Below are 17371 nucleotides of genomic sequence, written 5' to 3'. Positions count from 1 at the left end.
GCCAACCTCCAGGTGGTGGCTGGAGATCTCCCGCTACAACAACTGATCTCATAAGAACATAAGAAAGGCCCTGCTGGGTCAGACCAAGGCCCATCAAGTCCAGCAGTCTGTTCACACAGTGGCCAACCAGGTGCCTCTAGGAAGCCACAAACAAGACGACTTCAGCAGCACCATCCTGCCTGTGTTCCACAGCATCCAATAAAATAGGCATACTCCTCTGATACTAGAGAGAATAGGCATGCAGCATGACCAGTATCCATTCTAACAAATAGCCATGAATACCCCTCTCCTCCATGAACATGTCCACTCCCCTCTTAAAGCCCTCCAAGCTGGCAGCCATCACCACATCCTGGGGCAGGGAGTTCCACAATTTAACTATGTGTTGTGTGAAAAAATACTTCCTTTTATCTGTTTTGAATCTCTCACCCTCCAGCTTCAGCAGATGACCCCACGTTCTAGTATTATGGGAGAGGGAGAAAAACCTCTCCCTGTCCACTCTCTCCAAACCATGCATAATTTTATAGACCTCTGTCATGTCTCCCCTCAGCCACCTTCTTTCCAAGCTAAACAGCCCTAAGGGTCTTAACCGCTCCCCATAGGACAGTTGCTCTAGTCCCCTAATCATTTTGGTTGCTCTTTTCTGCACCTTCTCAAGCTCTGTAATATCCTTTTTTAGGTGTGGTGGCCAGAACTGCACACAGTATTCCAAGTGTGGTCTCACCATAGATTTGTACAAGGGCAGTATGATATCAGCAGTTTTATTCTCTATTCCTCGTCTAATTATGGCCAGCATGGAATTTGCCTTTTTTACAGCAGCCGCACACTGGGTTGACATCTTCATTGAGCTATCCACTACCACCCCAAGATCCCTTTCTTGGTCTGTCACTGCCAGCACAGATCCCATCAGTGTATATGTGAAGCTGGGATTTCTTGTCCCAATATGCATCACTTTACACTTACATTGAATCTCATTTGCCATTTTAATGCCCATTCTTCCAGTATGCAGAGATCCTTCTGCAGCTCTTTACAGTCCGATTTTGTTTTAACCACCTTAAATAATTTGGTAACAGAGATCAGTTCCCTTGGAGAAAATGGCTGCTTTGGCAATTGGACTTTGGCAATGGCATTGAAGTCCCTCTCCTCTCCAAGCCCCACCCTCCTCAGGCTCCATTCCCAAAATCTCCAGGTATTTCCCAACCCAGAGTTGGCAACCCTATGTATGAGCGATAGATATACCCTCTGTCCAACATTGTATAATGGCCAACATTTCCTTGTTATTAAATCCCAAGCAGTTTAGTAGGGCCATTGACTTCACAGATCTAATTAATAATGTACTTGTTGGAGAAGTAAATATAAATACTGGCTTTGCAAGATCAATGAAGAGTACTTTAGCTTGCCACTGGGGTATATTGTTATTAGGCCTTAATCTTATTACAGCTCTTTCAAAAATTAAACAAAGCCTTAATTTAGCAGCACAGTGGCATCAAGTGCACTTGTTTTAAGGCTGAGTTCACAATCTTTGGATTTCAGAGCCTTTTCGCAATACACTGATGGCCATTAAATTATACCCATAATATATTGTATGTTTTATCATGGTTATTAGGAACAATTCTGGGTTGTTAATGTATGTTTAAGGATATTTGTAAAGATATTCCAATGACATGGGGTTAGATCCAGCCAGCTTCTTCACAGAGTCTTTCTTAGGGTTGCCAACTTTGGGTTGGGAAATACCTGGAAAGTTGGGGGGGTGAGTGAGGAGGGCACAGTTTGGGGAGGGGAGGGACCTTGGTGGGGTATAATACCATAGAGTCCACCTCCCAAAACTGCTGTTTTATTCAGGGGTATTTATCTCTGTCATCTGGCCATCAGTTGTAACTCCAGGAGATCTCCAGACCCTCCAGGGAAAACCCAGAAGTGGCATAGGGTAGCCCTAAGAATTGCCAGAAACTCTATGGTAAATGACAGAGTTTTCGATGATTCCTAGAGATACCCTATGCCACTTCCCGATTTTTCCCATAAGTGACATAGTGGCATACAGGATGCTGACTTCTAAAATTTAAAAATAAATTCTCTTGCTGCAGCTTCGAGAATCAGAGGGCAAAGACAGCGGCTAGCATGAGGTCCTGCAGCTGCAACTACAACACACACAACCCCCAGTCCCACACAGTTTTTTTTACAGGTAGGTCCAATGATTCTCAGCATTGCCTCCTATGGTGGTCAAAAATGACCCCTTCTTCTTTCATCACCAGCAGGAAAAAGTGGTTGGATCCAACCCATTACCTTTATCAAGAACCATTAAAATGTGTGATTCTAGGACTGCTTTTCATTTCATCTGATAGCACTTCCTTTTCAAAGGTCTCCTGCTCCAGTAAGAACAGCCACTGGAACCGCTAGAACTGGTGACCTGGGAGGGAATTCAAGGTGTTGAAACATAATTAACTACAGCTGTCAATTCTGTGGACAGCCGAGAACTGGCCTTTATGCCTCCGTGTTGAAGGTCTGTGATGTTGAGCAGAAAGAATAGCTCCTTGTTGCACAATAATTCAAGGCGCAGACTAATGTGGAGTGATTAGCCTATAGTTTTAAATGTCCCGTCATTATTCCTCCTTTTATTTAGCTTTGAAGTACAGTAATGAAGAGGGGGGAATACAGCACAATGATTGTGCTTGCTGTTAGAGAAGTAAATTTAGATCTTCTGTGATGTTTCTGGGAGGAAGCTTTGTGCTGCTTGACAAAAGACGACCACATCCACCCAGCGTTCCTTTCACATTAATGAATGAACGAGTGAGTGACAACTTTTATCTTTTCAGGATTAAGAAAATACCCGCCAATTCTTTTCAGCGAGAACATTAGCCCAAAATAGAACCAAGCTCCCACACGAGCTCTGACTGAAATTCAACACCGGCGCTTACATAAGACCCTTTGTTGAAATTTGTCCTAGGAAGATCCCTCATAGTTCATGGATTGAGACGAGGGTTGCCAGCTCCTGTTTGGGAAACACCTAAAGATTTTGGGATGGAGCCTGGGAAGGGCGGGGTTTGGGGAGGGGAGGGACTTCAATGCCATAGAGTCCAATTGCCAAAGCGGCCAGATTTCTATCGGCTGGAGATCAGTTGTAATAGCAGGAGGTTGCTACCACCTGGAGGTTGGCAACCCTAATTGAGACTCTGAAGATGGTTACGATCAGCAAGCAGCAGGGGTTGGGCACTTGGAATCTCACCACCCAAAGGCATGCATTTGTGCGAGGGCCCTTCAGCCATTGTAAAGCTGACCTGACTGTCACCAATAGCCATGGCATGATGCCTTTGAGCAGTAGGGTTGCCAGCTCCAGGTTGGAAAATACATGGAGATTTGGGGGGTGGAGCCTGAGGAGGGCAGAGGAGGGGAAGGGCTTCAATGCCATAGAGCCCACTTTCTAAAGCGTCCATTTTCTCCAGGTGAATTGATGCCTGTCGCCTGGAGATCAGTCCACCTGGTGTTTGGCAACCCTATAGAGCAGCCATGATGTCTCGGCCACTTTGGTTTCTGGCTTAAAAAGTTTCAGTTGAACATGACTGCCTCACCAGCATTCCTCAAAGCCCAGATTGTGGAGTTTGGGGAGCTCTTGCCATCTCTGTGAGGAGAAGCTAAGCTTGCCTGCTGAAATTGTTTATGCCAATGGAGTCACAACGTTCTTGCATGTTGCTCTGAGAAGCTACATGGAAAGTTTCATGAACTTTCAACTTAAAAGAGGAGGAGGCGTGAACTGAGGGGGAAGAGTGGGGAAAACGTTTTCCTGAATAGGCTGCAGTGCTTTCTGTCCATGCCTGTTTTTTAACTTGCCATATGTTCTTTTATAATAAAAACCAGAAAAATGATGCAATGCTTTTGATCCTCATTATTATTCTATTAATGGATTTCCCCCCTTTTCTGGTAGACAAATGTTGGCAAGCTAAGGTAACTGGATAGTTTTCATGGCTTCCTAGATCCTAGCTTAAATAGCCTCCTCAAAAGGGACACAGGTGATCTTACAGCCCCAAAAGCTGGGTACCCAAGTTTGGGTGAAAAAGAAAAAATGATAAGAGAAATATATTTTATTTTAAGGTGCTATATATGGATTAAAAACATTAAAAATGATAAAACATGGCACAATGGCATCTTATAAGGCTGATAGACCTATACCACACACCAGACGCATTTCAGCCAGCAGCCCAGGCTTGCGTGTAGGGTGTTAAATGTATTTCAAAGCTTTACCAGGTTGATAGTTGCATACACATTCTGTATGGGAGACCAATACAGCCCAGTATAAGAACAACTTGCAGGCACTCCAACTAGAGGGCTTGATCATTTGAAATACATTTAACACCCTGCACACAAGCCTGGGCTGGTATATGGTTGTCTGTACATGTTGAGATATTTGTAAATATTTGTGTATGCATTATATGGGTTTCATTTGACCACTGAAATGCGTCTGGCGTGTGGTATAGGTATATCAACCATATAAGATGCCATTGTGCCATGTTTTATCATTTTTAATGTTTTTAATCCTTATATAGTGCTTTAAAATAAGATATATTTCTCTTATCATTTTTTCTTTCCCCCCCAACCTTGGGTACCCAGCTTTTGGTTTTCTTAAAGGTTGGATTCTTCCCATTTCCCCCTGTTTTTTTAGACCTTACAGCCCCCTCACAACTCTGCAAGTATGTAGAGAGAATGAAAGTCAATTTCCCCACATTGCCAGTTATTATAAATATCTGGTTTCCATCTAGTAAGCAGATATTGGCATCCTGAAGTTCCTCTGCCTCCAGGCTAAGGCTCCTTCCTTTAGACTGTCTTCTTCCAACAAGTACCTCTTCTGTTGGAGGAAGATCAATTTAAGGAGGTCTTCTTCAGAGAGGGAAAGGCTTCAGACTTTGCTCAGTGGAGTGGCAGGATACGGACCATTGTGCAATAACACTGTAAGTAGGAAATGTGATTGCTGCTTTTCTGAAACAATCTTTGGAATGTAAGAGTGGGACTACCTATATAACCTCTGACCTTGAGAAGAGCAACTTGTGCCTCCTGACTGCTAATGAGAAAAGGTGGTCTGTAGTCTTCTAGATCTAGTTCTGGATGCCCTATGGCCAATACAGATTTTATAACAAAACCAGATGATGGGCTTTTGCAAAGGCCTGAAAGTTGTGTTGTGGGGAAGAGAGTGAGCATGGAAATCCCTGGTTCAAATCTTACCTCAGCCGTGAACTCACATGATGCCTTCAAGTCACTGTTCCCTCACTGAGTAATGATACTAGATAACAATACTTTATAGGGCTGTTGTCAGTATTACCACAATCATGTGTGTGATGCAAGCCAGGGCGGTTTTTTCATGATTAGTTGGTGATCCTATTAAAATAAATGCTACCCATCTAGCCAAATTAAGAATTCTTGGGTAAGGTAAAATCAGCCACACAAAGTGGCATTATGTGTGATGTCAGTGTGGTGCTCTAAGATTTGGGCAAAATTGTATGGTAAAACCATAGAGTTTTGCCCAAATCCTAGAGCACTGCACTGACGTCACTTCCAGTATTTGCCAGAAATGGTGGGCTGACAGGGTGAGAGAGATTGGGTCTTCCTAGCCATGTTTATGCAAACATGCATACGAGCACAGAACAAACATTTCTCATTAGATCCCTGCAATACATACATTACAATAAAGGAGTGTTTATTTTTGCATGTCAAGTTGCAGCCAACTTAACGGTGATCTGCTAGGCTTTTCAAGGCAAGATACATTCAGAGGTGGTTTGCCGTTGCCTGCCTCTGTATAGCATCCTTGGACTTTCTTAGTGGTCTCTCATCCAAACACTAATCAGGGCCGACCCTGCTTAGCTTCCGAGATCTGATGAGATCAGGCTAGCCTGGGCCATCCAGGTCAGGGCAATGGCTTCTTAAAAGGGAAAGGTAGTCTCCTGTGCAAGCCCACGGGGTGACATCACATCATGACATTTACTAGGTCGATGAGGTTTTTGGGGTGTTTGTCTATATACTTTTAACTGCCCAGTATGTGTTCTGTCATGCTTATCTCGGGGAGAAATCCTAGGATTTAAAGAAGAAAAATATCCCCAGGAAGAAAGTGTATCTGTGGGCTGAACTGTCACGATAACTCCCTTGTTTTATTCCTCCACCCCATCTCATTATTCATGATTAGCAGTTTTCAGATGACACTTACCGCCAATGGTTTTGTTAGTTTTCAGTGGCACATTATAAGTGAACATTGCTAATAGACTCTAGGTCAAAATAATTAATGCTTCACGCAGGACACAAAAGGGGGTACTGAAATTGCTCAGGCCCACTGATTGTGTCGAATGAGTTACACTGTCCTCTAGCCCTGTGTTCAAATAATTACTGCCAAATGAATAAAGTAATCGAAAATGTACGCACCATGAATAGTAAGCAAGGGCATATTTATTTCTTACTCCTGCAATGCTTAACAGACTAGTGAAGAACACACTACAAAGGGAATGATCTAAGATACCAACCGGGTTTGATTCCCCATTCCTCCACATGAGTGGCAGACTCGAATTTGGTGAACCAGATTTGTTTCCCCACACCTCCACATGCAGTCAGCATGGTCTAGTGTTTAAGAGCGGTGGTTTGGAGCGGTGGAGTCTGATCTGGAAAACCGAGTTTGATTCCCCGCTCCTCCACATGAGCGGCGGAGGCTAATCTGGTGAACTGGATTGGTTTCCCCACTCCTACACACGAAGCCAGCTGGGTGACCTTGGGCTAGTCACACTCTCTCAGCCTCACCTACCTGACAGGGTGACTGTTGTGGGGAGGGGAAGGGAAGGTGATTGTAAGCCGGTTTGATTCTGCCTTAAGTGGTAGAGAAAGTCAGCATATAATAACCAACACTACTTCTTCTTCTTCTTCTTCTTCTTCTTCTTCTTCTTCTTCTTCTTCTTCTTCTTCTTCTTCTTCTTCTTCTTCTTCTTGTCACAGTTCTCTCTGAACTCTTTCAGCCCCACCTTCCTCACAAGGTGTCTGTTGTGGGGGGTGGAAGGGAAGGCAATTGTTTTTGAATTGAGTCGCCATCAGTTTCTTGTTACTTGGAACTGTGGTAGCCCCACCTCAGTCTTCTTGTCTGCTGCTGCCTGACGGTGCGGGTTCTTCTGGTTCTGTGGAGCGATTGGTCATGAGGGGCATCTACCAGGCAGAAGCCATGATTCAGCCTCCAAGGTCATGGCTCCTTTGTGGGTCCTCAGAGACTCCTGATTCATTGAACCAAGTCAACAGACACCGGACTCAGCCCCCTGGCCTGTGGCCAGTGCTTTCCAAATTGAGCAGAGGGGGCTGCAGGGACTTGCCTTAGAGCAGGCTCCTTACAACCAGGAAGGGGGCACAGGGAAAGTGGACCCCCCACTGCCGTTCTTTTTCTGCAGTTTTTTTTTTTTAAATGAGTCTGTTATATTTTAATAGCCACCCACTATTTCCTGTTGACTGCTTCAGGAGACAACAATGCCAAAAATGGCAGAAAATCTGTTTTTAAGACATTTATAGATTCTGACACCATGTGATTTCATTGAACAGTCAGTGTTACGAATATGAAAAAAGTGTTAAATTTAGAAGTGTATAAAAACAGATCCTGTTTGCATTGTCTCTCTTGGTTACTGTTCAGGAGTTCTACTTCATAATTTTATTAATGTATTGATGTATGTATGTATTTATTTAGATCACTCATACCCCCACCTTTCTCCCCAACAGGGACCCAAAGCAGCTTACATTGTTCTCCTCTCCTCCATTTTATCCTCACAACAACCCCGTGAGGTAAGCCAAGCTGAAGGTGTGTGACTGGTCCAAGGTCACCCAGCAAATTTCCATGGTAGAATAGGGATTCGAACCTGGGTCTCTCAGATCCTACTTTAACCACCACAGCGCCCTGGCTGTCATGGAGGCAGGTGTTGTTTAATAGTGTGCAATGTTTTTAAAGATCGAATTGTTTACAATAATAGTCCCTCAGAGTGTGTATCTAGTGACTGGCTAGAGATATAGGACCACCAAAGGCACACACTAAGTAGTAAGTTTTAACTTTAAAAAACATCAGTTTTTGATGGGAATAATACCCTTGTCAGAGGAAATGGATCATTGAATATTAATGGAATCAGCGTTAGAAGCTAATTAAGGTTGCACGCACACAATAAAGACTCACAGTCTTCTCTTAGTAAAAATCACCTTTACTTACTAACTTCAGGGAAGGGTAACTTGGATGTAAAATAACAAATCTCATACTACATTCTGTTTCCTATCACGTCCCAGAAGCTGGGAGTTCTATAGCTTACATCTTCACATGGTAAAATCTAAAGCATAATGGTGATCGCTTCTTCTTGCTAAACAAAGAAGAAGCTCCTAGTATGCAAATACTTTTACAACTGTCCTGTTTAACCAATGGCTACTTGACACATACTGTCGGTTACATCACCTTTGATCTGGTCAGCTTGGTTACAAACAGTTTAACCCTTGAGTGACTGAAATACAATGAAACTCGCTATCCAAAACCCAACAGTTTTTCCATTTTACTATGCTTTCATTTCAAAAGCAGAGGTTGCAGCAGGCAGCTGATGGGGTACAGTTCATAGAATCATAGAATCATAGAGTTGGAAGGGATCACCAGGGTCATCTAGTCCAACCCCCTGCACATTACAGGAACATTTACAATTTTCTCGCCCCACACACCCTCAGTGACCCCTGCTCCATGCCCAGAAGATGGCCAAGATGCCCTCTCTCTCATGATCTGCCTAAGGTCATAGAATCAGCACTGCGATTTGAAGTCTAACTGTGTGAGAAAACAGTTCCATTTGTGCAAACAAGCACATCTTAATTCATTCATACCCATCCCAAAAAAGCTCGACAAATTATCGCTTGAGACTGGTGAACAGGATGTGAGCAGAACTGGAGGTTGTTTGAGCATGACTAGTGAAGGATTGGTTCTGTGTCTTCCGTAAACAGCATGTCTGGATCGGTGAACTTTTGGGCTTTCGACATCAACTGGCACATCAGGATGTACTGAACTGTACTATATTCAGTGGACAGGTTGCTGTCAAGGCATGGGTATAGGGAATCAGAACACCTGCAGGCTGAAAGAACTGCATTGTCTGCTGATCTGGGTTAACTCGAAAACCCAAAATAGACTGGGACCAGAGTACCTGAGGGACTGTCTCTTCCCCACTGCCCTGTGTGGAGAGCCAGTGTGGTGTAGCAGTTAAGAACGGTGGACTCGAAACTGGAGAATCAGGTTTGATTCCCCACCCCTCCACATGAACGGCAGACTCTAATCTGGGTGACCTTGGGCCAGTCACAGTTCCCTCCGAACTCTCTCAGCCCCACTTATCTCACAAGGCGTCTGTTGTAAGGAGGGGAAGGGAAGGTGATTGTAAGCCAGTTTGAGACTCCTTTAGGTAGAGAAAATTGGTGTATAAAACCACTTCTTCTTCTTCTTCTTCTTCTTCTTCTTCTTCTTCTTCTTCTTCTTCTTCTTCTTCTTCTTCTTCTTCTTCTTCTTCTTCTTCTTCTTCTTCTTCTTCTTCTTCTTCTCCGGTTAATTTTCTTCTTCTCCAGAAATCACACCCCATCTTTGGAATGATTCTCCTAGAGGCTTACCTGATTTGCTGATATGGAGGGCAAAATGTTTTTGCTCAGTTTGCCCAGGCTTTAAAATGAGTATTCATCCCACCAGGTCTTTCCCCTATCTTTCTCCTGGTTTTATCTTGCTTTCCGCTGTTTCTACTGTTAGCAGATTATTGGTTTATGGCAGGGGTGGGGAACCTTTTTCCTGCCAAGAGCCATTTGCACATTTATAACATCATTCGGGGGCCATACCAGGTGTAGATTTCCTGGTGGGGGGGAGAGGCTAGGGTTGCCAGGTCTCCAGCCTCCACCTGGAGGTTGGCAACCCCAGGGGAGGCCACACAGAGAAGGCCTGCAGGGCACCCCCGTTCCCCCCCTCCCAGGCAGGAGGGCAGCCAGCAGTGGGCCCTAGCAAATGAGGCGCCAGGGGGGCTCAGCCCGCAGTCGATTAGCAAGGGAGGAAGGAAAACAGAGAAAGAGGAAAAGAGAGGGAGAAAGAGAGAGAAAGGGAGAAAGAAATGGAGAGAGGGGGAGAAAGAAAGAAAAGGACGGAGGGAAAGAAAGAAAAGGATGAAGGGAGACAAAGAGACAGAAAGATGGGAGAAAGAGAGGGAGATAAAGGAGAAAGAGTGACAGAAAAAGAGGAAGAAAAGAGAGAAAAGCCTCCCACACACACCCTGTGGCACAAGGAGCCCCGAGCGACTGGGCCCCAGTCTCCGTGCCCTCCCCCCCCAGAGTCCATAAAAGGCCCCCCTGAAGCCCGATCGGGGAGGGCCGCCCTCTGCCTCGCCTCCGTGGCAGGGCCCAGAGCTCCCGAGGGCCACAAAAAATGTCCTCGGGGGCCACATATGGCCCCCGGGCCTGAGGTTCCCCATCCCTGGTTTATGGGCTGCTGGATTTCATTTGCCGTTGGGTATTTTTATTTGCTTGGGTCTGTTTCAGTTTGCATCGTCATTGTTTTATTCTATTTCATATTGTAAATCACCACGAGCTATTCACAGGAGAGGCAGTATGTGCATTCTCTAAACAATAAACCGCTTCCCTAATGCTTGGGTTGAGTTTTGCAGAATTAATGGACCCCGCGTCCATTTCAAATGCTTTGTTTAAATGTCAGTTTTCCAATGATGTATGGCCATTATATGACTACGTTACCATGTCCTATATCAGACAATGTACTCCATGATGGTATGCCATTGTGGAATACAAACAGAGCAGCCAGCTTTGTTGTTTAAAATGGCAAACACTGAAGGATGGGGAATAGAAGGATGAAAGCCAACGCTGGGGAAAAAAGAGGAGTTTTGGAAGATTGGGTAAGGATTCTATTCATCATAGAGTAATGGGACTTAATTAGCAGCCTGCAAAGAAAGCTGCCCATGTTTACAGATGCTGAACTTCTCAACTTAGCTTGATGGGTCATGATTTCACAACTGTCTGAAGATTTTACTGTCTGAAGATTTGGGGCGGGCGGTGGGGGAGAAGCCATGCTTCCTTTGGAAAACTCCCATCACAAGAATTGTAAAGAAAACAAATGGGATGACTGGATGTCTGAGTAGGATGTGATCTCGTAAAAAGGACAGTTGAGTAACAGGGTCACTGAGAGGAGAGACTAAGGGAACAACGTTCTGGGGCCTCTGGCCACTCTCAGGTGGGCTAAGGATCTGCACACGTCGGGTGACTTGTTTTCTTCTGATGCTTGTGTGGTTTATTTATTTACTTCATTTGTACCCAGCTTTTATCCTCAATGGGGACTCTCGCCAGCTTACACTGTTCTCCTCTACTCCCTTTTTTCTTCACAACAACCTTGTGAGGTATGTTAGGCCGAGAGAGTATGTCTGTGGTGTGTGGAGGGGCCAAGAAAGCATCTTTGTCTGAGAATCCATGGTGGCTGTTTGGTGGGGTTTGTCCACAGGGCCTACTGTTGGGCGCTCCCATCATTTTTAGAGAAAAAGACAGACAAAAATAATTGTGTAGATATTTCTGGGGTTGGAATAGGGTTGCCAACCTCCAGGTACTAGCTGGAGATCTCCTGCTATTACAACTGATCTCCAGCCGATAGATATCAGTTTCCCTGGAGAAAATGGCCGCTTTGGCAATTGAACTCTATGGCATTGAAGCCCCTCCCCTCCCCAAACACCACCCTCCTCAGGCTCCACCGCAAAAACTTCCCACCGGTGGCAAAGAAGGACCTGGCAACCCTAGGTTGGTACCATATCAATTATTGAGAAAGCTGAGGCTAGATGGCCACCTGTCAGCAATGCTGATCCTGTGAACTTAGGCAGATCATAAGAGGGAGGGCAGGAAGGGTTGTGTCAGTGTTTGGCTCTTGTGACTCTTTCTTACATGTCCAGGGTAATGCCAATCACCACTTAGGGGGTCAGGAAGCAATTTTCCTCTAGCCCATATTGTCCTGGGAACTTGGAGGAAGTTTTTTGCCATCTTCTGGGCACTGAGTAGCGGTCACTGGGGGTGCGTGGGGGGGGGGAGGCAGTTGTAAATTTCCTGCATTGTGCAGGGGGGGGGGTTGGACTAGATGAACCTGGTGGTCCCTTCCATCTCTATGATTTTATGATTCTATGAAAGTATATGGATTTTAGAAGCCTCATTCTAGGGTGGAGGAAATGGTATCCAAGGCAATTGGATGCGGGTTCCATTAATTCTGCCAATTGCCGGAACTGGAGAGTAGAGTTGCCACTAAATTCTGTCTAAAGTGAAATTTCAGGATGATGGTGTAGGTTCAGGTGAACCAGCTAAAAATGTTCAAGGGGAGCAAAAAGAGTGCTGATAACACTTTGGCCACTTTGATAACACTTTGGCCATTCTCAGAGTTTGTTTTAGAGATTGCACGGGTGACAGCTCCGCCATGACAGCTTCACTCATGTGAGAAGGGCCTTCTGTAGTTGCCAACTTGCAAACAACTGCCTGTTCACATGCCTTCTCTGCTGTGGCCCCCACCTTATGGGAATGGCCTGCCTGATGATGTTAGGAAGGCTCCTGCTCCTCTGGCTTTCTGAATTATACAAGAGGCCTTTTTTTTACACAGGTAATAGGACTGTGCTGTAACTGAAAGCCAGCGTGGTGTAGTGGTTAAGAGTTGATTCTCCACTCTTCCACATGAAGCCTGCTGGGTGACCTTGGGCCAGTCACAGTTCTCTCCCCACCCACCTCACAAGGTGTCTGTTATGGAGAGAGGAAGGGAAGGTGATTTTGAGCTGGTTTGAGACTCCTTAGAAGCAGAGATAATAGGGGTATAAAAACCATCACTACTGCTACTTCTTCTTCTTCAGAAGGCTCTGCAAGGTAAGGCAATGGTAAACCACCTCTGCTTCTCACTTGCCTGAAAGGCCCCTTGCTGGCGTCACCATAAGTCAGCTGTGACTTGATGGCACTTTATACACACAAAGGGCATCTTTGCAACTGTAGGGAAAAAATGATCCATTCTTGTACTATTTCAAGCACAGGAATTAAGGGCCACTAAATATGGCTCTGTTTATTGGTTGTGTGAGTTCATATTGCCTGGTTGTGACTTCGTATCACCTAAATTGCATGGATAATCAACCCATTCCGTCCTCTGACATTATTATCTCCTTTGAAAGCTACTCATTTGGTTTTAAAGATCCCTTTTGGGACCGCGGCGTGCAATGGAGATGCCATCTGTCATCCTGTCTAAGACCAGACCCCCTAAATGGGATGGCATCATTGTGGCGCTGTCACAATCAAGGAGCATTGAATGCTGAAGAGATAATTGCCTTAAATGCCAATGGCTTCCGCTTTGGAAAGAAGATTTCAGAACTAAATTCGGACTTAAAGTAGGCAATTGTTTTCTTCTCTTTAACTTTCTTGTTTGCTGCCTGTTCCCCCAAAAAGGACACCAACGTCAACTGCTTTGTTATTATTAATGTCCTTGCTTGGTTAGGGGTTGTTGTTGTTGGGTTTGACCTAGAAATGGAGCTGGAACTTGTGGAAAGTCACTGCAGCCTACAGTCAGAAGCCAACATGTAATCCTGGCTTCTGAGGGCCTAAGCATTAATGACACAGGGCTGGCTCATGTGTGTGTTTTCGTCACTTGATGGCTGCTGCACCAAGGAATAACTTTCACAAAATCATAATAATTATGTGCTGTCAAGATGGAACTGCAATCCATGGACTTTTCAAGAAAAGAGATGAGCAGGAGTGGTTTGCCATTGCCTTCCCTTGCATAGCTACTCTGGTCTTCCTTGGCAGTTCCCCATGCAAGTACTAACCATGACCAACCCCGCTTAGCTTCAGAGCTCTGACAAGCTCCATCTAGGCTGTTCAGGCTGCCGCTTGTGAATGTTTTAATGCTTGCAGCCATGAGTTGGGTAGAAAGGGAGCATAGAAATATTTTAAATAATAGTAATAATAACAATGATCAAACATGGTCAACAGCACTTCATATGACCCTACCTCTTCCTCAAATACTATGTTTTCCAATGGAGGCAGTTTATTCATTCAACTCAAGTCATCCATCACTGAGGGATTAGTGGACTGCAGGTGTTAGTAGTATTTTTGGGACCAAGGCCTACTGGTCATTCCTTTCGGTAGCTATTGGGCATGTAAAAGCAGCCATGGCCCATTCTCTAGCATTGCTCAGAGGAAGGCTACTCTTTTTCTGAGTTTTGATACATTTTTGTAAAACTGATTTAGTTTGGAGGGGCTTCCCTGATGGCTGAAGCCGGGGTTGCCAACATTGGGTTAGGAAAGACCTGAAAAGTTCAACATGGATCCAGGGGAGGTGGGCTTTGAGAAGGGGAGGGAACTTGGCAGGGCATAATGCCATACTGTCCACTCTCCAAAGCAGCCCTTTTCTCCAGAGGAACTGATCTCTGTAGTCTGGATATCAGTTGTAATTCCAAGAGAACTCCAGGACCATCCAAAAATTGGCAACCCTAGCTGAAGATGATGAGGAGGTTACTGGACTAATGTAAGCCCTTGGCCCAATCTGAACCAAAAACCACATCAGAGACAGTCAGGTCCAAAGAAGCTGGTTTTTACTGGTCAAAATAGGTTAACAGAGCATAAAGAAAAGGTGACAGCAATGGAGCTTGCTGGCTTGCACTTGGTAATATAAAAGCATGGAAAAAAGCAAGAGATTACAAAATACAAACAGTGCTGTGGTTCCCACAGCTTCAAACGGATTTAGGTATGCATAACAGTCCTTGAGACTGGTCAGTGGGAAAACGAAACCAAATTGAGACACAGGCCTGACAACTAAAAGATTTGTGTGGCTCTTTTGACTTCTTTGTTGGTGATGATTTATGATGTAGAAGAGATTTTATGGATATATACTTATTCTCACTGGACTGGATCTAGCCAGGTTTTTACACTCAGTTTCATGTATCCCCCTGCCATGTGGCTTTTGTACATGCAACCCCCATGATTGTCAGCGTAGCCTTTTTGAGCCTTTTTTTACTAGCAGCCAAGCAGGATGGATCCAGTCCATTGCAACCCACCTGAAGTTCTTTGTTGAAAAAAGGCAGGCAACATCCTCCCTGCAAATAAATAGAAGTGCCATTCTAAGTTGAGTTTTACCCTTCATAGAATCATAGAGTTGGAAGGGACCACCAGGGTCCACTGAAGTCAGTAGATTTAGAGGGGTGTAACTCTGCTTATAGCAGAACTCAACAGAGCTGCAGGCTAGGGTTGCCAACCTCCAGCTACTAGCTGGAGATCTCCTGCTGTTACAACTGATCTCCATTCGATAGAGATCAGTTCACCTGGAGAAAATGGCCGCTTTGGCAACTGGACTCTATGGCATTGAAGTCCCTCCCCTTCCCAAACCCTGCCCTCCTTAGGCTCTGCCCCAAAAAACCTCTTGCCAGTGGCAAAGAGGGACCTGGCAACCCTACAGCAGTCCTCTGCAAAGACTGAGGTTATAGTGAGAAGGAGTGTTAGGGGTTTGTGTGGTGGTTTAGCTGATGTGTAGCGAAGCCATGGTACATCCCCAAATGTTTGTGGCATAACCAGAGATGTGTGAGTCCTGCCTTCAGTACTTCTTTGCTCACTGGTGAAGCATTCCTGCCTAAACCGGATTCTACATACTCCTCATGGTCCACAAGTGCCAACACAGCCTCCCTGCTGGAATAACGGTGTAACGTATCAATCAAATCAGCACTAATTTCTCCAGACAAGAGAGGAGTTTTCATTAACAGATCAGAAATGACATTGAATGCATGAAGATGCCTTATACTGAATCAGACCATTGGTCCATCAAGGTCAGTATTGTCTACTGAGACTGGCAGCAGTGTCCAGGGTGTCAGGTAGAGGTCCTTCACATCACCTACTTCTTCTCTTAACTGGAGATACCAGGGATTGAACCTGTGACCTTCTGCATGCCAAGTAGATGCTCTACCACTGAGCCAGAGCCCTTTGTCAGGAGCAGGCCATGAGGATGGTATGCGGTAGGGCGATTGTGCTGCTTTCAGGTGCTGTTGTGCTATTCTGTCCAAGGCCAGTCTATGCCCCGTGTTAAGTCTTCATAGATTCCCATACTGTGGGAATCGCCAAGTACTCCTTCCTGCCTCTGGGAGGGGGGTTGCCTGGGTTACCAGTTATCTCCTTTTGCTTTTCCATATATGCCATGTACCTTGCCTTTGCCCATTACTAGTGTCCTTTTGAATATGGCTTCTGAAACCTGTCGATTCTAACCAATAAAACTGCTTTCATGGACTTGCCGTCTGCTGGAATCTGTTTATGGGTTTGCCACAGGTTGTCCACCCAACAAATGAATGGTTGTTCTTATGCAGCACACATGTTTAACTGGAGTGAGTAGCTGGATGCAGTTGGTGGTTAAAACTACTGGAGGTCAGATGAAGTTAGGTCTAGAATCTGAGTCGATTCATGAGAGAAGAACCCCCTACTATGTGCTTGCTGGGTAGGGTGCATTAAGGTTCAAGCACAAAGCGGCGGATTTGATTCGCCTGGCAGTGTAGAGAGGCTGTCTTATTAAACTGTGAACATTGGCAGTGTGATTATTGAGGAAGTCTTGCTGCTTGTTTATTTGTGTAAATCACAAATAGGCATGCCTCTGAGCAATAGCTGTAATCGTTGTAATAAATTAATTACTGAAGAGAGGCGACGAGATCTTCCTCTCTGAAAAATTGCTGAGAGCCAGCCGTCATTACCAAGCTAATTGTGGCCATGTCACCCTCCACATCCTTGTTTTTTTTCCATTTTGCATTTGCAAGTTCACATATACTTAGGGTCTTTCTCCCTGATGAGTTTGTTGCTCAATAAACATTCCATGTATTCCATTACTTCCCTCTATGATATGCTATAAGGTAAAGTGCGCTATCAAGTTGCAGCCCACTCATGGCGATCCCATCATAGAATCATAGAGTTGGAAGGGACCACCAGGGCCATCAAGTCCAACCCCCTGCACAATGCAGGAAATTCACTACTACCTCCCCACCCACACCCCTAGTGACCAGAAGATGGCCAAGATGCCCTCCCTCTCATCATCTGCCTAAGGTCACAGAATCAACATTGCTGACAGATGGCCATCTAACCTCTTCTTAAAAACCTCCATGGAAGGAGAGCTTACCACCTCCTGAGGAAGCCTGTTCCACTGAGGAACCGCTCTAACTGCTAGAAAATTCTTCCTAATGTCAAGACGGAAACTCTTTTGATTTAATTTCAACCCGTTAGTTCTGGTCTGGCCTTCTTGGGCAACAGAAAACAACCATCCTCTATATGACAGCCCCTCAAATACTTGAACATGGTTATCATATCCCATCAAATTCCACCTTATGGGGTTTTCACAGGGCCGGATTTA

The sequence above is a fragment of the Euleptes europaea genome, chromosome 11 (assembly GCF_029931775.1).
Source record: "Euleptes europaea isolate rEulEur1 chromosome 11, rEulEur1.hap1, whole genome shotgun sequence".
In the NCBI taxonomy this organism is placed as follows: domain Eukaryota; kingdom Metazoa; phylum Chordata; class Lepidosauria; order Squamata; family Sphaerodactylidae; genus Euleptes; species Euleptes europaea.
Note: the sequence above shows the minus strand (reverse complement) of the source record.